The 24592-nt window shown below is 42.7% G+C and overlaps 1 pseudogene; it reads right to left on the bottom strand.

Annotated features, from left to right (window-relative positions):
• Window positions 1–4962: 4962 nt before the first annotated feature.
• The window catches only part of LOC121582875, a 32112-nt pseudogene continuing 12482 nt past the window's right edge, over window positions 4963–24592 (bottom strand).

Genomic DNA, 24592 nt, shown 5'->3' with positions numbered 1-24592 from the left:
TAAATGTAAAACTCATTGAATATCAATATAAATTATATTTTGTATATCACATCTTGTCCACGTCGAAATGTCTCATCCACTTACTGGAAAAGCAAAAAATGTGCTAGCTATATAATAATGCATGGAAAGAACATATTGGCATTTATTCAGTTATTTTAATAAAACATACATGATTTCATGTCTGCATTCTACCTGGGGTAAAACCACATTATTATTGGCCATTACTCAATGTTTACTGTAGCTGACACCATGGAAACAGTCAGGTAATAAGGAAAAATAACCTCTTATTTTGGATTATCAGCTTTCTTTTGCTAGTTTTTTTCACTACTCTCCTGGTTCACCATGGAAACGGTAACACAGTTAGCTAGTGGCCCTGACCTGCAGCCAGTAGTGTTTAGTCAGTCGTGAGGACAGGAGGATCAATCAGATACAATAATGGTTATGACAATGACTACCATACTTCCACAGAACATTAGTTACACTTACTATCACCACCATTACCAAGGTGTACCTGAGAGGGATTTCACACAGCTAGTTTTAACAGGGACTCACTGGTTTTTGAGGATCCAACCCCATTTGGCCTCAAAGCAATCACAACAAATCACCACAGTTTTATCAGTGGGAGACCATTCTTGACTGTAGGCCTACTACACCGGAGTATTTGACAATGGTTTAAGTCACCAGTCACGCCTTAAATAGATACAAGTTTCTCTGAGGTGTGTGTGCGCCCATGTGTGCAATTACTTTTCAATACATTTCAAAACAAGTATTTAGATAATCTTTATTTGAAAGTACAGTGGGGAAAAAAAGTATTTAGTCAGCCACCAATTGTGCAAGTTCTCCCACTTAAAAAGATGAGAGAGGCCTGTCATTTTCATCATAGGTACACGTCAACTATGACAGACAAAATGAGAAAAAAAATTCCAGGAAATCACATTGTAGGATTTTTAATGAATTTATTTGCAAATTATGGTGGAAAATAAGTATTTGGTCAATAACAAAAGTTTCTCAATACTTTGTTATATACCCTTTGTTGGCAATGACACAGGTCAAACGTTTTCTGTAAGTCTTCACAAGGTTTTCACACACTGTTGCTGGTATTTTGGCCCATTCCTCCATGCAGATCTCCTCTAGAGCAGTGATGTTTTGGGGCTGTTGCTGGGCAACACAGACTTTCAACTCCCTCCAAAGATTTTCTATGGGGTTGAGATCTGGAGACTGGCTAGGCCACTCCAGGACCTTGAAATGCTTCTTACGAAGCCACTCCTTCGTTGCCCGGGCGGTGTGTTTGGGATCATTGTCATGCTGAAAGACCCAGCCACGTTTCATCTTCAATGCCCTTGCTGATGGAAGGAGATTTTCAGTCAAAATCTCACGATACATGGCCCCATTCATTCTTTCCTTTACACGGATCAGTCGTCCTGGTCCCTTTGCAGAAAAACAGCCCCAAAGCATGATGTTTCCACCCCCATGCTTCACAGTAGGTATGGTGTTCTTTGGATGCAACTCAGCATTCTTTGTCCTCCAAACACGACGAGTTGAGTTTTTACCAAAAAGTTATATTTTGGTTTCATCTGACCATATGACATTCTCCCAATCCTCTTCTGGATCATCCAAATGCACTCTAGCAAACTTCATACGGGCCTGGACACGTCTGGCACTGCAGGATTTGAGTCCCTGGCGGTGTAGTGTGTTACTGATGGTAGGCTTTGTTACTTTGGTCCCAGCTCTCTGCAGGTCATTCACTAGGTCCCCCCGTGTGGTTCTGGGATTTTTGCTCACCGTTCTTGTGATCATTTTGACCCCACGGGGTGAGATCTTACGTGTAGCCCCAGATCGAGGGAGATTATCAGTGGTCTTGTATGTCTTCCATTTCCTAATAATTGCTCCCACAGTTGATTTCTTCAAACCAAGCTGCTTACCTATTGCAGATTCAGTCTTCCCAGCCTGGTGCAGGTCTAACATTTTGTTTCTGGTGTCCTTTGACAGCTCTTTGGTCTTGGCCATAGTGGAGTTTGGAGTGTGACTGTTTGAGGTTGTGGACAGGTGTCTTTTATACTGATAACAAGTTCAAACAGGTGCCATTAATACAGGTAACGAGTGGAGGACAGAGGAGCCTCTTAAAGAAGAAGTTACAGGTCTGTGAGAGCCAGAAATCTTGCTTGTTTGTAGGTGACCAAATACTTATTTTCCACCATAATTTGCAAATAAATTCATTAAAAATCCTACAATGTGATTTTCTGGATTTTTTTTCCTCAATTTGTCTGTCATAGTTGACGTGTACCTATGATGAAAATTACAGGCCTCTCTCATCTTTTTAAGTGGGAGAACTTGCACAATTGGTGGCTGACTAAATACTTTTTTTCCCCACTGTACTTGAATATTGGAATGTATTTGTAAATACTATTTGGAAAGTTTTGCATGTGTTTACTATTACTTGAAATACATATCATTGGAAGCATTTGAAAAACAGTATTTTCAAATAAATATTTGAATTATTTGGTATGCATTTGAAAATAGTTGTGAATGTACTTAAGTTTAGTTTGAAATCACAAACATCATATGTAGGACTCATTTGACTTATTAATCACAATATGAAGCCCATACTTTACATTGGTGTCTCATAAAAGAGGACAAGATGCCATGTTACATTTTAATAAACTTCAGGGTTTCTAAAAGCTTGTTGGACGTTGAGCAGCAATCTGGTCTGAAGATACGCCCTCCAATGCTGAAAAGCTGCTCCACAGCTGCGGAGGATGCTGGGACATGTAGGGTACTCAGCAGCATCTCTGCTCAGTGTTGGGTATGTGTGACTGTGTTTCTTCCAGAATTTCAGAGGATCAGTAGTTGGTGGAAGATATGGGGTGATGAGGTAATCATCCATTTATTTGTTACTACATGCAGCCCCACGCTTGGTTGTTCCATAAAATCAAACATCTTGTCCAATCGACTTTTCTTCGCTGGTGGTGGTGGCTCCCTGTGTGGGACATCCTGTGTTGTGCTTGTGAACTTTGTGGCAAGATCATTGCATCAATAGCTCAGTCTATGAATTTGAGAATGGTTACATTTCAACAGCCCCATCCCTCAGTGGTTTACCAAAACATTAGTGGGGGGTGATTGCCTCTTTAAAGTCACTTTGACTAATTCATTGATTGAACATTTACTTGGAACATACATTTAAATAATTGTATATAAACATTTGCCTTTTTGCTCAACCTTTACAGCAAAGTATTTGAGGGCATTTGAAATATGTTTGGTGAAAATACATTTGAAAAGGGGTTCAAATAGTGTTCCAGGAAAGTTTCGAAAATACTTTGAAATACAATTTGGTATAATTTTTTATTTTATTTTACAAATAACCATTCAAATACTCAAATAAAAGTAATGTTTTGGGCTGTGTATTTGAAAATACTCAAATACATACAGTGAGGGGAAAAAAGTATTTGATCCCCTGCTGATTTTGTACGTTTGCCCACTGACAAAGAAATTATCAGTCTATAATTTTAATGGTAGGTTTATTTGAACAGTGAGAGACAGAATAACAAAACAAAAATCCTGAAAAACGCATGTCAAAAATGTTATAAATTGATTTGCATTTTAATGAGGGAAATAAATATTTGACCCCCTCTCAATCAGAAAGATTTCTGGCTCCCAGGTGTCTTTTATACAGGTAACGAGCTGAGATTAGGAGCACACTCTTAAAGGGAGTGCTCCTAATCTCAGCTTGTTACCTGTATAAAAGACACCTGTCCACAGAAGCAATCAATCAAATCAGATTCCAAACTCTCCACCATGGCCAAGACCAAAGAGCTCTCCAAGGATGTCAGGGACAAGATTGTAGACCTACACAAGGCTGGAATGGGCTACAAGACCATCGCCAAGCAGCTTGGTGAGAAGGTGACAACAGTTGGTGCGATTATTCGCAAATGGAAGAAACACAAAAGAACTGTCAGGTTCTTCACTGTCAGGTCAAGATCTCACCTCGTGGAGTTGCAATGATCATGAGAACGGTGAGGAATCAGCCCAGAACTACACGGGAGGATCTTGTCAATGATCTCAAGGCAGCTGGGACCATAGTCACCAAGAAAACAATTGGTAACACACTACGCCTTGAAGGACTGAAATCCTGCAGCCCCCGCAAGGTCCCCCTGCCCAAGAAAGCACATATACAGGGCCGTCTGAAGTTTGCCAATGAACATCTGAATGATTCAGAGGAGAACTGGGTGAAAGTGTTGTGGTCAGATGAGACCGAAATCGAGCTCTTTGGTATCAACTCAACTCGCCGTGTTTGGAGCAGGAGGAATGCTGCCTATGACCCCAAGAACACCATCCCCACCGTCAAACATGGAGGTGGAAACATTATGCTTTGGGGCTGTTTTTCTGCTAAGGGGACAGGACAACTTCACCGCATCAAAGGGACGATGGACGGGGCCATGTACTGTCAAATCTTGGATGAGAACCTCCTTCCCTCAGCCAGGGCATTGAAAATGGGTCGTGGATGGGTATTCCAGCATGACAATGAACCAAAACACATGGCCAAGGCAACAAAGGAGTGGCTCAAGAAGAAGCACATTAAGGTCCTGGAGTGGCCTAGCCAGTCTCCAGACCTTAATCCCATAGAAAATCTGTGGAGGGAGCTGAAGGTTTGAGTTGCCAAATGTCAGCCTCGAAACCTTAATGACTTGGAGAAGATCTGCAAAGAGGAGTGGAACAAAATCCCTCCTGAGATGTGTGCAAACCTGGTGGCCAACTACAAGAAACGTCTGACCTCTGATTGCCAACAAGGGTTTTGCCACCAAGTACTAAGTCATGTTTTGCAGAGGGGTCAAATACTTATTCCCCTCATTAAAATGCAAATCAATTTATAAAATTTTTGACATGCATTTTTCTGGATTTTGTTGTTGTTATTCTGTCTCTCACTGTTCAAATAAACTACCATTAAAATTATAGACTGATCATGTCTTTGTCAGTGGGCAAACGTACAAAATCAGCAGGGGATCAAATAATTTTTTCCCTCACTGTACCCTTTAATACTGTATGACTGCTTTGATATAAAATATCTGGTATTTTACAATCAATTTAGCCTAAGCATTATAACTCAAATTCAACACCAGCACATTTACATTCAACTCGCAAACACAGGTAAATACTGGCTTGTATAAAACAATTAAATAAATACATGTTAAAACCCTTTCCTCTCCATGATCATTCATTATCTATTTTTTTATGAAAAATAACAAATATGTTCACTCAAAACACTTTAACCTTCAAAGTCTACGACTGTCAGCATGGATGCCATAACAACGTAAAATAAAAGGAAGACAGACAAACAAACTGACAGATAAAATTATTCTCGTCCATTTTCTTATACTACTGATCCAGCAGAAGTGCATATTCATATTCCAGTGAGGTCAGCAGGTGAGATGATGCCACATTATTATAATATGGAGTACTGTGACAAAGAGAAAAGTGGTTTGACATAATCCACTTGAGTTGAGGAGGGAGGCAGATGAACAGTCTTTGTCTTCACTAAATGTATATCTTCTGTATTGCTTTCCCTGATGTGTTTCTGTGCTGCTATTAGCATAAACATATACAACAGCTGAGTGTGTTTTGTCTGTGCTGGAGTCTGAGGCCAGAGCATGAAATTAGTCATAATAAGCACAGTGAAAACATCCCAGAATGGAGAAAAGATGACAACAAAGTAACAGCATGCAGTTATTTCCCTTCCCCAAATCTGTGAAAAGGGGGTAGGTTTGCACACAAAGACAGACTTCAATATTGTATTTTTGTGATTTCTCCCAGAAAGCCATTGGTAATCCTCCCCGTTTGATTCTCCTCTCTGCTCCAGAAGACCGTTGGCTCAGGTGACTTCATTGTCGTAGTCTTTGAGAGTTAAGGCGTCGTCAGGGTTGTATTCATTAGGGCACACAGTAGCAAAACGTTGTACAACGGAAAATGAAACAAGGTGATCGTGTGGGCTGGGCAAGGTCCTCTCCAGCAGAGACCTCCAGAGAGGGTTCCTTAGCCCTCTTTACTGTCTTGGAACGTGTCCACACTCTGGGCTAACTTCTTGAAGGTGGGCCGCAGGCCTGGGTCACCTTTCCAGCACTCTGTCATCATGTTGTGGATCTGAGGGGTAAATAGATAGATTTGACCATTTTAAACACAATACAACCACACAAGTGGATAATGCATTTAAAATATTTGAGGATGACACAAAAAAACGTATTTCCATTGAGGTCCTCTTAAATAAATGGTTCAAAAACATAACATAGTAGGTACAAGCTACACAGTAGACCTAGCCTACTAGACAGACTTGGGTTACACATACAGTATAAAAAAAACAAAGGACAGGATGACATTGTCATAGCCATAGAGCAGGACTCCCTCAGCAGATCGGAGTTAGATTATGGTTTGATGATGGTGATGCAGTTGATGTCATAGCAATACAATTATGCAATTGGCTTGCCGGCTCTGATGTTAACCTCAGCCTCTCTGTAGCCTGTGATGCCTGGTGGTGATGGCCCTGATGTCGTCCACAGCTCAGCCTGTCTGTAGCCTGGACTTCGTATTCCACCACAACTAACGTGTAGCACCCACTTGGGTGATGCCACACATCAGTCCAGTCCAGCAGTCATCCTCACTACGAGCTCTCTTCCATTTCCATAATGCAGTCAGGTATCCATTGATCAAGAAGCAGCCGGTGCTGAGATACATATTTTAAATGCAAATATTAGCCAGATAGCAAGCTAGCTAGACAAACCAGACAAGTCATCCTGCAATCAGTCCTGCAACTCCGTGGGTGAAAACAACCAGATATATCCAATCAACAACTCAATTACTTATCAAAAACAACAAAAAACACTTACAACATAACATACGTAATACATTTACAGAGCTCTCTGTTTAGACTGCCTTACGGTATTGAGGGAGGCTCAAGTTTAGATGGCAATCAGATCTTCACAAGATACAGAAACAGACAGACAGAGAGAGACAAACAGACAGTCAGCCTCACTTCCTCAGGACAGCCCTGGGGAGCAGGGAGTCTGTAACCTCTCTTCAGGAGATCAGTGAGGTGATACACTATCATCTGGCCCTGCTTGTCACTGCCCATCTTATCCATGAACACCTGGAGAGGAGGGGGGGGGTAAGAGCTGGGTTAATTACAGCATCAAATTCAGTTTAAGGATGCTAACTAATCAAATTTGCAAAGAGAAGTGCATCAGCGTAATTTTCTATTAACCATATACAGAGACCACATGGGACAAGAAAGAGTCTTTAATAGACATAATTACGACTACGAACAAGTCTTAATCAAGCTCTTTCCACTTTTGAACAAGTAAGCAGTATCAAAGAGAGAAAGGTTGATGGAGACAGTTGAGGGAGAAAAGTAATAAAGATGAAGAATGATAGTGTGAGGTAGAAGAAGATGAAGAATAGAGTAAAGGAGAGAGACGTACGGCTGGAGGACTGCAGTTCTTGTCACTGTGGGTGAACAGCTCGTATAGGACCACTCCAAAGCTCCACACGTCGGAGCCCACTGAAAACTTGCCCTCAGTCAGCGACTCAGGGGCATACCTTCAACACAACGAAGCAAAATGAGCTTACAAATATCAATAAACATACACACAGCATTCATCTAAAAAGCTAAAAAAATACCCTTTAAAGGGGGTTATAAAGAGTTTATAAGTAAAATATACAGTCAATCATTAGTTAAAATAGCTTATACAACATTATTAAACAGTAAATATTTTTTCAAAATGTAGGATTGTCATTTTGGTCATTGCCAAGTAGTGAGCTCATTTGTGGCTGTAACTTTATTAATAACAGTAACAATCGATTACTGTAGTACCCACGATTCTCCCACTGCCTGCTAAAGAAGTTGCGGCATTATTTCTCACCAGAAGATGGGGCTCTCTCCTGGCTCTCTGACGGTGTAGTACTCCTTGTCCTGAGGCAGGACCTTGGTGAGCCCAAAGTTCCTATCTTCACCCTCAGCTCACTCTCTACCAGGATGTTACGGGTGGCCAGGTCTCTGTGGATGTAGCGCTTGGTCGCCAGGTAGTCCATGCCCTGCAGGAGCACACAGGTAAAGTTCAGTGAGTTCCTGTGAAGTTCCTGACAGTCCACAGTAACAAACACCAGTCTCCTGATTAGCAAGGGGTTGTCTGCATTCAATTTAATCAAGTAGTAAAAACACAGTTTAACATCATTTTGACGGTTCTGCTCCATTGGTTTCAATGGAAAATTGCTCTCTGCTGCAGGAGTTTGTTGGACATAGCAACAGTACATTGGGAGGACAGGACTTGAAAAAGGGTCAATCATCAGCAGCAGTGATGACATCTTTCTCAAGTATTTTCACAGTATTACAATGTACTGTGCTGTAACAGTCCTCTACCTTGCAGATCTGTGAGGCGTAATGCAGGAGCTTCTTGTAGTCGACGCGATCCTTGTTCTTGATGAGGTAGTCTCTCAGACTGCCGTGGGGAAAGTACTCCATGATCAGATGCAGGTTCCTCCGACCTAGGATAGGGTTAGCATTGAATAAACAGCACAGTAGTCAGATGCATAGCACTACAACACTTTAGCTTGCAGTAATTTACAGTTCTTGTTATGATGGTCATTTACTGTACAAAGCTGGGACATAGTAGCATGATTCATTTCAACAGTTAAATATTCAAGGAACAAAAAAAAGAGTTCATATAAGAGATGACCGAAAGAAGATTGTGGTCATCACACTTTGCTCAACAGCAGAAAGACATATATTGATCTCACCAGCGCTGTAGCTCACTCCCTGTAGCTCACTCCCATCTCTTATGGTGTCTCCCGAGTGGCACAGTGGTCTAAGGCACTGCATGTCAGTGCTAGCTGTGCCACTAGAGATCCTGGTTCGAATCCAGGCTCTGTTGTAGCCGGCCGCGACCGGGAGACCCATGGGGCGGCGCGCAATTGTCCCAGGGTAGGGGAGGGAATGGCCGGCAGGGATGTAGCTCAGTTGATAGAGCATGGCGTTTGCAACGCCAAGGTTGTGGGTTCGATTCCCACAGGTGGTATGAAAAAATAAATAATGAATGCACTAACTGTAAGTCGCTCTGGATAAGAGCGTCTGCTAAATGACTAAAATGTAAATGTAAATGTTGTACTTGACGATGTTGTCATGCTGGAGGGATTTGAGGATCTCTATCTCCCGTTCAAAGTCTCTGAGGTGTTCTGCTGTGCTGTGCTGCAGCTTCTTGACTGCCACCACCTCCCCTGTGTTGTCCTGCAGAGGGTCATACCTACACATCTCCACACTGCCAAAGTTACCCTGAGAGACAGAAAGAGGGGTGAGGAAGAGAGAGAGAGTGTGAATGATTAATCTCGGTTAACCCAGAATTTAAGTCTTGTGTAATTGGTCAGATACTTTATGTAATTGGTTAGATGTTCTGGGTCCATATGGGTTAAGAGAAGGATCGGGAACCGGAACGAAGAAGCTCCACCCTCTCGCTTTGCAAGTTATGGGCAAGTCTGGGCCAAATGTCCCCTCCCCCGCAGATGCTAACACCTGCGAAATCGTGATTTGTCCAAAGCATCATGATAGCTCTACGGTACCATTTATGTTTACGTAGTCTGTCTACAAGATATTTGTGAGTGATTGATAAATGAATTTAGCGAGAATGGAGAGAGAAAATCCAGGCTCTGTCGTAGCCGGCCGCGACCGGGAGACCCATGGGGCGGCGCACAATTGGCCCAGTGTCGTCCAGGGTAGGGCAGGGAATGGCTGGCAGGGATGTAGCGCAGTTGGTAGAGCATGGCGTTTGCAACGCCAGGGTTGTGGGTTCGATTCCCACGGGGGGCCAGTATGAAAAATAAATAAAATAATGTATGCACTCACTAACTGTAAGTCGCTCTGGATAAGAGCGTCTGCTAAATGACTCAAATGTAAAATGAAATGTAACGGCGCAAACGAGGGGAAAAATTACAACCAGAGACGGTGCATAAAATAGGAGTAAAGAGAGAAGGGAAGGGAAGAGAGAGAGAGAGAGTATGTGTGTGTGTGTGGTTGCGCGCGTGTTTAACCTTCCCCAGCTGCTTGAGGAAGATGAGATGTCTCTCTTCAAACTGAGCAGGCTCCTGGTTTTCAAAAGCCCCTGGGACCTAAACCCTCTGGTCCTGTTGGGCACCATGTCACTCTCCACCAGCAACTCATAGTCTGGGACAGGAGACAGGAGAGAACACAATCAATACCAAGACCTTCTGTAAATCAACTAAATAATAATATGCTAATCTAGCAGACACTTATCCAAAATGACCCTTAGCCTATATTCTGTATATGTAGTCCATGCGAGAATTGAACCCACAACCCTAATGTTGCCAGCACTATGGTTCAACACACTGAGCCATTGGAACAACATCAGGTCTTAGTAAAATGACTAGAATTACATATTTTTCTGTCTGCAGAGCAGTAGAAAGAGATGAGAGCTACTGACCAGGAGTGAAGAGGCTGTTGAGGTGTCTGATGACAGCTCTGAAGGAAGGTCAGTTGGAGGGTTCATAGTCCATATAGCCGTTGATGAGGTTGGCCAGCTCTGTCCACTTCGGAGCAGGCAGCTGGTGGCGGTCCTCATAGAACAGGCGTTTCTACAGAGAGAAATGATAAAGATCAGAGCTAGTACACAATGTTGATGTTTCTTCACTGAAACATTGGCATTAAATAGTATCCACTATATCCCTTCTTCTTGACCTCATGGAACAGGTATTTTTTCAAGCAAGAAAAATACCTTGAAGGCATATATCCCAAAACACGTTGGTTTCAATAATACAGATTTATTCTTGAAACAAATTTTAATTGTCCTACCAAGAGGAGACTACAAACTATGGCCCTCAAAACATAACACACCACAACAGAGGAACAAAACCTTACAGAGCTCGAAAGCTTTTCATTTCCTGCCTTTTATTTGATTACCTGCTTGTGAACTACCTTGATATTTCGGTGTAATTTACAGTGTGCTATACAAACAATGCTACAGAAACAGGAGATAGGCTCCTGCCCTATGGGCGTTTCTGGCTCGAACATGGCTTTCAAACTAAATGAACTATTATTGCTGTGATTAATATGAATTGCACAACAACAACACCTCCCCCAGTCTTTACCTTGGAGCAGTCCAGCGTGCTGAGTGGTTTGTCTCCTCCACTACAGATCTCCCAAAGGGTGTGCCGAAGGCCCACTTATCTGTAGCCAGAGTCAGGTGGCTGGGCACCTCTATACACTCTGGAGGCACCCAGGGGATACGCTCCACCAAGACTGGAGGTCATAAAGAAGAAGAAGAGGAGGAGGAAGATGCGTTTCCCTGTGACAATGGACTATAAAGTAGTCAGCTTTACTACCCTACCACTCTTCAGGTGAGAGTTGAGAGGGAGAGAGGAGTGGGGTGAGAATGCATCGGAGAGATTACTGTATATGTTCAATGAATGTCGTTTTAAAAAATAAAATCATTGCCACTGTGCAATAGCCACAAAAATAGCCGGCATTATAAAAATGACTACATGCTTTCTGCATGGTTAACATTTTTTGACGTATTTCCTAGTATCTCCTCTTGGTGGAGGAGAGAGGAGGGGTGGAGAGTCATCTAATAATGTAGTATTTGTTTCCTTTGAAATTTTTACATGTAGTGAATACATTGCATCAACACTGCCTGAGGAAGACCTGTTTGGTTCTAAATGCCCTGCGCCATGTGGAGCTGTGTAACCAAGCCAAATGATCTGCACATAGTCCTGTAAACAACACGCAAGAGTTCAGTAAAGTATAATTTCTTAGTATCTCTTTGTAATAACTGATACAAGGGCTGGTGCTCACCATCTTTGGGCAGGACAGTGATGCTGATTCCAGGGTCACTCAGTTTGATGAAGGGAGGGTTCCCAGTCTTCTTGTCCTCCTCTCGGATCAACAGCACGTTCTTCGCACACACGTTTCCATGGACCAGGTTCTTATCCTCCTGTTACATACAGAATATGACAGACAGATTTGTGGCAGATTACAAACAGAAGTAATACCATTAAGGTGCTTTATATACCACGTAGCAGACGCAGTTGTATTTTCTATGTTTTATTGGACAGAGAGGAGAGAGAAAGTGGGAAAGATAGGAGAGGGCATCACTTCACCAGGGTTTCCTAAACTCGGTCCTCGGGACCCCAAGGGGTGCACGTTTTGGTTTTTGCCCTAGCGCTACACCGCTGATTCAAATAATAAACTAATCATCAAGCTTTGCAGTAGACAGTGGGTCAGATTCGAACCCATGTCAACATTGCTATGTGTGTTGTAGGCAGAGGTACTGACTGTTAGACCACCCAGGTCACATAGCAGACGCTTTTATCCGAAGCGATTTACAGTTCAGTGATTGCATACATTTTTTGTGTGCAAACCCTGGAGATCCTTCTATCAGGTTACGATAGATTAGATTATCAGATTAGGGTCATTGTTTGCACTTATGTGGTGTATGTGGCAATGAAACTGTTTAATTGTTTTATTGTATAACTGACTGATTGGTCTTACTAGGTAATGCATGGCCCAGGCTAGCTGCTTGGCCACCGTTAGCTTCCAGGTGATGTTCACATAGCTCTTCTTCTTCTTCAGGTATGTATCCAGGGACCCAAACTTCACATACTCCTGCACCATCATGTCTGAAAAGCAAAGGATTATAATTCATTAATCACAGCTGTACTACTGTAGTACAATACAGTGATACATGCCAATACTTGGTAAAATGGTAGAAAAGGGGACTTAAAACTGCCATAGAACTCCATACTGCCATGATGAGGGCAAGCCATTTCCAAGCTTCTATGGTTAATAAGGACTGGTGGGTAAAAGCATCCAATCTCCATCTCAATCTCCATGAATATTCTTATTAATACTGTATCAACTCAATCTTAATTGATCCATCCGAGTGTTGGATCACAGACATCTTTAAAGCCAGGCATGACTAAGCATAGTGAGTGATATACACAGAGTGTACAAAACATTAAGGACACCTTCCTAATATTGAGTTGCACCCCCCCTTTTGCCCTCAGAACTGCCTCCATTCGTCGGGGGAATGGACTCTACAAGGTGTCGAAAGCGTTCCACAGGGATGCTGGCCCATGTTGACTGCAATGCTTCCCACAGTTGTGTCAAGTTGGCTGGATGTCCTTTGGATGGTGGACCATTCTTGATACACACGGGAAACTGTTGAGCGTGAAAAACCCAGCAGCGTTAAACTTCTTAGCTCAAACCGGTGCACCTGGCACCGACTACCATACCCCATTCAAAGACACTTAAATATTTGGTCTTGCCCATTCACCCTCTGAATTGCATACATAAACATTCAATTTCTCAATTGTCTTAAGGCTTAAAAATCATTCTTTAACCTGTCTCCTCCCCTTCATCTACACTGATTGAAGTAGAGTTAACAAGTGACATCAATAAGGGATCATAGTTTTCACCTCGATTCACCTGGTCGGTCTATGTCATGGAAAGAGCAGATGTTCTTAATGCTTTGTACACTCAGTTTATAGTATCCTACAGACACTTCTTGTATACCTTGTATATGTGGAAGAGTTTCTTATGCCACGGAATGTGGAGAAGGCCTTCCCTTCTATCCTAAGGTTTAAATTTTTAATGTCACGTGTACAACAAGTACAGTGAAATGCCTTTCTTGCAACCTCTAAACCCAACAATGCAGTAATGAATAACAATGTAATACTAAAAATAACATTAGGTAGGTATTCCTAATGTTTTGTACACTCAGTGTATAGAGCAAGGCCTGCTTCATATGCCCCGTGTAGCTCAGTTGGTAGAGCATGGCGCTTGCAACGCCAGGGTTGTGGGTTCGATTCCCACGGGGGGCCAGTATGAAAAAATAAATAAAAATGTATGCACTCACTAACTGTAAGTCGCTCTGGATAAGAGCGTCTGCTAAATGACTAAAATTGTTTTGAAATAATAATATGCTGAGCCAGCACTTCATGTACTAGCTGGCTGTTCCAGTCTTTACGTAACATAATAGGATTAACCCAGTGCATCAGTCCGTTCAGTAGTCACAGGTCACAGCAATCACAGCTACTTTAAGCCTTTTAGTCCAGACAGACAGTGTGGTGACCAATGCTGGCCCTGATGCTAACCCACAGAGAGCACGAGCCATGTGGCCAGGGTGGTGTTCATTAGGCACCAAATGGAAGAAAACTGACCAACAGGGAGGGACTACCTGGACTTGTCCAATAAGAAACTCATTTTTGTGTTCCGTTACATGCCCTAATGAACATGACCCTGTTGTGTTTCATCCAGCCCCAGCACGACTCCAGTAGAAATACACCCCTATCCCATCACCATAGACACCTTCACTGATCCTCAGACGGACGACACTGACTGGGGAAACAGACAGAGAGAGGACAACAGTGTTGTAGAGAGGGCAGGGAGGTAGGGAGAGTTCAGGGGCTATGGTTGGGAGGGAGTGTCATGCCCTGACCTATAGAACTCTAGTTAGTTTGGTCAGGGTGTGAATATCATGCGTGTGTTGATTCTATGTTTGTATTTCTATGTTTGGCCGGGTGTGGTTCCCAATCAGAGGCAGCTGTCGCTCGTTGTCTCTGATTGGGGTTCATACTTAGGCAGCCAGTTTTCCTGCCTGTGTTGTGGGATCTTGTTTTGTGCTCTGTGAGTTTGGCTTGTGTGTGTATAGCCTTCCGACGTCACGTTTCGTTGCCTGTTGTTGTTTTGTATGTTTATTCGGTTTAATAAACATGGATGCATTTCACGCTGCGCCTTGGTCTGACCCGTCCTTCAACGTCCGTGACAGGGAAAGGTAGGCTATCAGAGGAAAGGGCGGGAGATACAGTATAACTGAATTGTGGGATGTCACTTACGTTCCTCCCCACAGACACACACGCCATAGTTGAGGAGCAGGTGCTTATGGGACAGCTGGCTCATCATACTGGCGGCTTCAAAGAAAGACTGGCGAGAGAGAGGTCAGAGACACATTTGAAAATGCAAACATAGGAAATTAACAAATACCACTGGCAAAACAACATTTTCTTGTCCCTTTCAAGAATGGATGCAGATTTGAACTCTGAGTTGTATTCAAGTCAAATCAAGACTGGCTCCTGAACACTACAGGTCTCTTAGGGTCAAATCCTAACTTGGATTTAAATGGAATTATCACTTATTCATGCATTGATCTCAATCAAAGACTAAGTTAGGATTAATCTCTTACTGATGGGAGTGTAATTTTCTTAACTAACCTCGGAGTAGTTGCGATGGGCCTTGTCCAGGATCTTGACGATGACGTCCATCTGGTGAATCTCTCCGTAGTCCCCGAGCTCCTTCCTCACGCCACAGAAGATCCCTGACCCAGACTATCTTTCTGTAACACACAGGGAACACAATACATTCCCTGGTGCTTAAGTGGCAAGTCTGTTACTACCCAACACAACGTTCCCTGACCCAGACTATCTTTCTGTAACACACAGGGAACACAATACATTCCCTGGTGCTTAAGTGGCAAGTCTGTTACTACCCAACACCTCTTCAGATAGAAGTCTTCTTTGTGTGTGTGTGTGTGTGTGTGTGTGTGTGTGTACAGAACCCAGTGGCCTCTGCTCGCAACCTAATTGACCAGAGCTATTCATTTTAGTAATGAATGAGGAGGAATACAGATAGGTAGAAAAAGAGTGATTGAGAGAGGTATCTTACGATAACAAGGTCCTCCTTGCGTATCTTGTGGAACACCATCTGGCTAATGTGTCTGTGGAGGGAGGGGTAGAGAGGTACCTCAGCGCCCTGGTTACTCCTGCACACCAACAGGTTAGACTTGTCTGCAGGAAGAGGGGACAGAGAAGATGTAGAGTTAGGAGTATATAAAGAGTGTCTGTCTCCCCGGTAACTCCTTAAGTTATCAGTGAACCAGTGAATGTAGGGTAGAATGCAGCTAGTGGGCTACATACATTTTGTTATGGTATGCTTGTCTTTTTACTGATCTTCCTCAACCTGCAAAAAAGAGCTCAGATGTGCGAGTGCCTTTTGAATTATAAAATCTAAAATGGTATACAGTGCATTCAGAATGTATTCAGACCTCTTGACTTTTTCCACATTTTGTTACGTTACAGCCTTATTCTACAATGGATTAAATTGTTTTTCCCCCCTCATCAATCTACACACAATACCCCATAATGACAAAGCAAAAACAGGTTTATATACATTGTTGCTAATTTACTAAAAATAAAAAAAACAAAATATCACATTTACATAAGTATTCAGACACTTTACTCAGTACTTTGCTGAAGCACTTTTGGCAGCGATTACAGACTTGAGTCTTTTTGGGTATGGCGCTACAAGCTTGGCACACCTGTATTTGGGGAGTTTCTCCCAATCTTCTCTGCAGATCCTCTCAAGCTCTGTCAGGTTGGATGGGGAGCGTCGCTGCACAGCTATTTTCAGGTCTTTCCAGAGATGTTCGATAGGGTTCAAGTCCGGGCTCTGGCTGGGCCACTCAAGGATATTCAGAGACTTGTCCCGACGCCACTCCTGCGTTGTCTTGGCTGTGTGCTTAGGGTCGTTGTCCTGTTGGAAGGTGAACCTTCTCCCCAGTCTGAGGTCCTGAGCGCTCTGGAGCAGGTTTTCATCAAGGATCTCTCTTTACTTTGCTCCGTTCATCTTTCCCTCGATCCTGACTAGTCTCCCAGTCCCTCCGCTGAAAAACATCCCCACAGCATGATGCTGCCACCACCATGCTTAACCGTAGGGATGGTGCCAGGTTTCCTCCAGACGTGACACTTGACATTCAGGCCAAATAGTTCAATCTTGGTTTCATCAGATGAGAGAATCTTGTTTCTCATGGTTTGAGAGTCCTTTAGATGCCTTTTGGCAAACTCCAAGCGGGCTGTCAAGTGCCTTTTACTGAGGAGTGGCTTCTGTCTGGTCACTCTACCATAAAGGCCTGATTGGTGGAGTGCTGCAGAGATGGTTGTCCTTCTGGAAGGTTCTCCCATCTCCACAGAGGAAACAGGATGCACCTGATCTTAATTTTGAGTCTCATAGCAGAGGGTCTGAATACTTATGTAAATAAGGTATGTTTTTTTTCTTTTATAAATGTGCAAAAATGTCTAAAAACCTGTTTTTGCTTTGTCATTATGAGGTATTGTGTGTAGATCGATGAGAATGTATTTATTTAATCAATTTTAGAACAAGGCTGTAATGTATTTTTTTTTTGAAAAAGTCAAGGGGCCTGAATACTTTCCGAATGCACTGTATATGCTTGTTGTTGGGGTGGAATTTGTGTGAGGTGTGGGGGGTCCGTGGGTAGCTTTCGACCATTCCTTTGGATCCTCATATCTAACTCCTTGTTAGAAAAAAGTTTGGCCCAAATCGGTTGTTAGGTACTATATTTATTGAATATTATATCAATCATATACATTTAAATGGCCAATTTGGATGCAATCAACTAGCTTAATTTCTCAGAGGTCAAATTATAATGTGTAGATTGATGAGGAAAACAATTAATTTAATCCATTTTAGAATAAGGTTGTAACATAACAAAATATGGGGAAAAAATGTGGAAAAAGGGAAGGGGTAGGAAAAATTTCCGAATGCACTGTATGTAGTCTATTAAAATAATTATTTAAATGTATTTTTCCCCATTCAGTTTCACACTCCCCCCAAAACGTTCTCCAGTTTGAGAATCACTGAACTAGAGCAAGGACTACAAGACTTGTGTCACGTCTCCTTTTGAAGGATAGTGCATTATTTGTTTATAACCTACCGTGCGAATATAGATCGAGAGTTTTGAGTGTGGCTAGAGAGCCAGCCCAAACGTTAGCCCAAATTGCTAACATTGGCCAATGAAATCAAGTAGGCCAGTTTATGTTATTGTTATAAACACAGCTATGACCCTTTGTTGCCCCTTATCCCCTGACCTCTCACCTTTAGCGGGCAACACTTGGTGAGCTTGAAGATGTGTCCATCAGAGCACAGCACCTCCTTCTGGTAGCAGTGGAGCAGCTCCCTCAGAGAGCTGAAGCTCTTCTTAGCCCCAGAGAGAATGTACTCTCCCTGGTCCGTCTTCACTATCTGGCAGTGCTTATACTCCACCAGGCTGTCACACTGCTTCAGAGAAGAGATGGGGAACAGTTTAGAGAGAGATACAGTTGAAGTCAGAAGTTTACATACACTTAGGTTAGAGTCATTAAAACTAAACAAACTATAGTTTGGGCAAGTCGGTTAGGACATCTACTTTGTGCATGACAAAAGTAATTTTTTCAACAATTGTTTACAGACAGATTATTTCACTTATAATTCACTGTATCACAATTCCAGTGGGTCAACAGTTCACATACACTAAGTTGATGGTGCCTTTAAACAGCTTGGAAAACTCCAGAAAATGATGTCATGGCTTTAGAAGCTTCTGAATTGACATAATTTGAGTAAATTGGAGGTGTACCTGTGGATGTATTTCAAGGCCTACCTTCAAACTCAGTGCCTCTTTGCTTGACATCATGGGAAAATCAAAAGAAATCAGCCAAGACCTCAGAAAAGAAATTGTTGACCTCCACAAGTCTGGTTCATCCTTGGGAGCAATTTCCAAACGCCTGAAGGTACCATGTTCATCTGTACAAACAATAGTACGCAAGTATAAACACCCTGGGACCACGCAGCCATCATACCGCTCAGGAAGGAGACGCGTTCTGTCTCCTAGAGATGAACGTACTTTGGTGCGAAAAGTGAAAATCAATCCCAGAACAACAGCAATGGACCTTGTGAAGATGCTGGAGGAAACAGGTACAAAAGTATCTATATCCACAGTAAAACAAGTCCTATATCGACATAACCTGAAAGGCCGCTCAGCAAGGAAACCGCCAAAAAAAGCCCGACTACGGTTTGCAACTGCACATGGGGACAAAGATCGTACTTTTTGGATAAATGTCTTCTGGTCTGATGAAACAAAAATATAACTGTTTGGCCATAACGACCATCGTTATGTTTGGAGGAAAAAGGGAGTTGCTTGCAAGCCGAAGAACACCATCCCAACCGTGAAGCACGGGGGTGGCAGCATCATGCTGTGGGGGTGCTTTGCTGCAGGAGGGACTGGTGCACTTCACAAAATAGATGGCATCATGAGGAAGGAAAATTATGTGGATATATTGAAGCAACATCTCAAGACATCAGTCAGGAAGTTAAAGCTTGGTCGCAAATGGGTCTTTCAAATGGACAATGACCTCAAGCATACTTGGCAAAGTTGTGCCAAAATGGCTTAAGGACAACAAAGTAAAGGTATTGGAGTGGCCATCACAAAGCCCTGACCTCAATCCTATAGAAAATGTGTGGGCAGAACTGAAAAAGCGTGTGCGAGCAAGGTGGCCTACATACAGTGGGGAAAAAAAGTATTTAGTCAGCCACCAATTGTGCAAGTTCTCCCACTTAAAAAGATGAGAGAGGCCTGTAATTTTCATCATAGGTACACGTCAACTATGACAGACAAAATGAGGAAAAAAAATCCAGAAAATCACATTGTATGATTTTTAATGAATTTATTTGCAAATTATGGTGGAAAATAAGTATTTGGTCAATAACAAAAGTTTCTCAATACTTTGTTATATACCCTTTGTTGGCAATGACACAGGTCAAACGTTTTCTGTAAGTCTTCACAAGGTTTTCACACACTGTTGCTGGTATTTTGGCCCATTCCTCCATGCAGATCTCCTCTAGAGCAGTGATGTTTTGGGGCTGTCGCTGGGCAACACGGACTTTCACTCCCTCCAAAGATTTTCTATGGGGTTGAGATCTGGAGACTGGCTAGGCCATTCCAGGACCTTGAAATGCTTCTTACGAAGCCACTCCTTCGTTGCTCGGGCGGTGTGTTTGGGATCATTGTCATACTGAAAGACCCAGCCACGTTTCATCTTCAATGCCCTTGCTGATGGAAGGAGGTTTTCACTCAAAATCTCACGATACATGGCCCCATTCATTCTTTCCTTTACACGAATCAGTCGTCCTGGTCCCTTTGCAGAAAAACAGCCCCAAAGCATGATGTTTCCACCCCCCATGCTTCACAGTAGGTATGGTGTTCTTTGGATGCAACTCAGCATTCTTTGTCCTCCAAACACGACGAGTTGAGTTTTTACCAAAAAGTTCTATTTTGGTTTCATCTGACCATATGACATTCTCCCAATCCTCTTCTGGATCATCCAAATGCACTCTAGCAAACTTCAGACGGGCCTGGACATGTACTGGCTTAAGCAGGGGGACACGTCTGGCACTGCAGGATTTAAGTCCCTGGCGGCGTAGTGTGTTACTGATGGTAGGCTTTGTTACTTTGGTCCCAGCTCTCTGCAGGTCATTCACTAGGTCCCCCGTGTGGTTCTGGGATTTTTGCTCACCGGTCTTGTGATCATTTTGACCCCACGGGGTGAGATCTTTCGTGGAGCCCCCAGATCGAGGGAGATTATCAGTGGTCTTGTATGCCTTCCATTTCCTAATAATTGCTCCCACAGTTGATTTCTTCAAACCAAGCTGCTTACCTATTGCAGATTCAGTCTTCCCAGCCTGGTGCAGGTCTACAATTTTGTTTCTGGTGTCCTTTGACAACTATTTGGTCTTGGCCATAGTGGAGTTTGGAGTGTGACTGTTTGAGGTTGTGGGCAGGTGTCTTTTATACTGATAACAAGTTCAAACAGGTGCCATTAATACAGGTAACGAGTGGAGGACAGAGGAGCCTCTTAAAGAAGAAGTTACAGGTCTGTGAGAGCCAGAAATCTTGCTTGTTTGTAGGTGACCAAATACTTATTTTCCACCATAATTTGCAAATAAATTCATTAAAAATCCTACAATGTGATTTTCTGGATTTTTTTTCCTCAATTTGTCTGTCATAGTTGACGTGTACCTATGATGAAAATTACAGGCCTCTCTCATCTTTTTAAGTGGGAGAACTTGCACAATTGGTGGCTGACTAAATACTTTTTTCCCCCACTGTACCTGACTCAGTTACACCAGCTCTGTCAGGAGGAATGGGCCAAAATTCACCCAATTTATTGTGGGAAGTTTGTGGAAGGCTACCCAAAACGTTTGACCCAAGTTAAACAATTTAAAGGCAATGCTACCAAATACTAATTGAGTGTATGTAAACTTCTGACCCACTGTGAATGGGATGAAAGAAATAAAAGCTGAAATAAATCATTCTCTCTACTATTATTCTGACATTTCACATTCTTAAAATAAAGTGGTGATCCTAACTGACCTAAGACAGGGAATTTTTACTAGGATTAAATGTCAGGAATTGTGAAAAACTGAGTTTAAATATATTTGGCTAAGGTGTATGTGAACTTCCGACTTCAACTGTACATACAGAGACAGACTTTTGACGGTAAGGTTACATATGTACACGAGGAGAAAGGCTACCCATAAGTCTGACCTGGACTAAACATGGATACAAGATAAACATGGATAAAATATAGTTCTAGTTTTAATTCAATTAAAATTAAAAAGTTAGACCAGTGGGTCAGGGACTCTGGGGACACACAATCCATCAGGTCACACAGCACCAGTATCATGCATTTTACTCACCTCCACTACAAAGGTCAGGAAGTATTTGTTGTAGGGCTGCTGCGGAGGATGTACAGACCCTTATGATTCCCAGACCGTCGCAGCTTACTGATTGCAAACTCCATCCTGAGGACAGAGAGGGAGAGGACAGATGGGGTCAGTCATGGTCGTGTGCGAGTGTGTGCGTGTGCGCACATATACTTGACGTACAAGACCGGGCCATGGCAGTAGCTCTGAATGGCCTCCAGCAGCTTAGGGGGCGCCGTCTCTTTACACAGGTAGTGGTGGGCGTCTGCTATTAGCCGGTAGTAGCCATCCACCAAAGACACAAAGGACAGAGCCTCGGACAGGGAATGGAACTCCAGCTCCTGTGTAGTAGAGAGAGAGCGAGAGAGAGAGACAGAGCCAGAAAGAGAGATAGACAGAGAAAGAAGATGGCGGAATAGAGGGTTGGGTCAGTCCTCTGATATGCTTTTGTATGGAAAAGGCCTTATTGGTCCTTTGAGCCAGATATGAACCAGCAACCTGACGAGGCAGACGTGAGTAAGGTCATTAATCAGGTTAACACTAGGGCTGTTGTGTTGACCGTATTACCACCAAACTGGGTAGCTGCAGGAATAGGGTTGGAGAGCCCATGGCATACAGCGTTTGTGCGAAATATCAACTGTTGCGCAGCGAGAGGCTGCATGCTCCTCAAACAGTGCTTGATGTGTGGAGTGAAATAACTGGAGTAGCCTACCCAGCATGACTGACCCTGACTGACCCAGCATGACTGCCCCTGTTCCTGCCTATTTGATAATGGGCCATTCTAAATCAAAACTAATTTTACATATTAGTAAAGACAAGATTCAATTGAGAATAGTCCAGGGCCAGCGTTATGGGTGGGCCCTAGGCGACCTGGACCGCCTTACCATACCCCTTTGCCCATCCAAATAAAATAGCGAAATATTGATAATTTATTTGATCGAGACGCGTGCCGAGAGAAAGATGCGGCAATCTCATATAAAGCATCCGTGCGAGTGAAACGGCGCCCCTCTGTCTCCGTATGTGTAGACCATGTATCTGATGCTGTCTGGACAGGAGTATGGCATGTCATACTTTTTCTGTCCAGACAGCATCAGATACATAGGCTACATATAGTAAGACAGAGGGGCGCTGTTTTGCTCGCTAGTTTCAGCAGAGAGGAAGAGGCGAAGCGAGAGGGCTCACTCTTGCGAAAATATTTCCCGAATAAGCCCAATGCGTTTCTATGGGCATACTGTAATATGCAGACCTAAGCTTGTCGCCTAAATTCCCGCCTTTGGGACAACGACTCGCATTGTTAGGGCGGAGACATGAGCATTTCGTCATTATATACAGATCTCTGGTTTCAGCCACTTGCGAATTAGAAAGGAAAGTTGGTGGGTGCATAGTGCACTGTTCAGATGCTGACTTCCCCTAAAGTAAATTGATGTTTTGCCAAAATTATATAATTACTCCTGTCTAAATAAAATCATTCAAAATACTTTACCAGAGAGCTTGATTTAGCCACAGAGGATCAAAAGCTTATTTAAAACAAAATAGCTGTGGATTGTTTTAAATCACAAGTATTTAGGCCTATGTCTATTTGGGAAGGCAGCAATTTGGCCAGCGAGTGTGGCAGTAGGCCTGCGGCTGTCATTGAAAAGCATCTAAAATGTGTGAAGATAATGTGTCTTGAGTATAATAAAACATTTTGAGACAAGAAGGGGAGGGGTGTGAGGCGAAGATATGGGCTTCTCTCTCCAGAATGCATGCACTCTGCTCTCCAGAATGTGCTCCGCTGTCTCCCGCCAATGCTTGCACATTCATTGTTTCATTGTGTGAATTGTTTGCCCTTTGATTGTTTATTTTGACCAATTCACATTACATATGTAACCAGTCGGCCTAGTAAATGCACCGTTAATCCCCGTAATTTGGTTACATTCATTTCTGTTATTGCATTACAGTAATTTACCGTTCTCATTCTCAGAGTGGAAACGTTGAATGCCAGAGTTCACAACTTGCTTGGTTTATTTCATAACCATCATTTAGGAGTTTTGTCAATTTTTTAATTGTCTTTTGTTTGGAGTGCTCCATGTGAGCAATGAGCATGTGTGTGGCGTCTCTGTCCTGATAACGTTGAGGTAGCGCGCGCCTGAGCACGCCAACCTGCTGAGTTGATACATAGTTGCGCTTCACTAGGCGATAGCTCAAGTCAAGACAAATCGAAAGGGAGGCAGACAGGCGGAGTAGAGAGATTAATGCGATTGAAAGAACCTACATTTTCATCAAGAGATTCTCTACTGTTTTTATTTGTCGGCTTTAGGCCTATATATTTTACTTAGTTGACGATGGAAGTTATAGGCCTACTGCTGCATTGTCTATAGGCCATCTCTGAGTTCCATGCGCAAATTTATTTAGCAGCCAATGGATCACGGCATATCAATGTGTCCATATGGCAAAGGCTGATGCTCTTGCATTAGTTGAATTTTAACTTGTCGATTTTTATCATTTTAATTCAGATTATGATTAACCACGTGACAATAATTTTGAGAAACGAAAACGTTATTATTTAAATTAAACTATTCCACCAAAATGCGCATATAAAAATAATCATAACTGGCACGCAGATACAGTAGGTAGAAATGGTAGGTTTAAATTGTAAGCTTCCCCAAACTTGAAACTCACCAGCTGCTTATGGTCTTTATTATAACACCCATTAACAAAATTAGTGTCCCGTGAAAAAAACGGGTCCGCCTATAGAAATCAAATGCAGTCCAAATGATTTGTTCTGGTGCCAGGCCCTGGAATAGTCTGATAGGTGAAAATATGATCACTTGATGATCACAGCGTGTGCAGCCTGAGGCAAGGAACAGATCGCAAGCTTTTTTTTTGCTACTTTCTCAAATCATCAAAAGCCTATAGTCGCATCAGCCAGCCCATATATGTTTTGATTTCTAAGACATTCTAAGATTTGTATCATTCACAACTAAAGTTGCCAAATAACTCTAAATCCAGCCTATAGGACCTGTTTCAAATGATCAC

Source organism: Coregonus clupeaformis, chromosome 15 (genome assembly GCF_020615455.1).
Source record: "Coregonus clupeaformis isolate EN_2021a chromosome 15, ASM2061545v1, whole genome shotgun sequence".
Lineage (NCBI taxonomy): Eukaryota > Metazoa > Chordata > Actinopteri > Salmoniformes > Salmonidae > Coregonus > Coregonus clupeaformis.
This window is presented reverse-complemented; position numbering and strand designations above follow the sequence as displayed.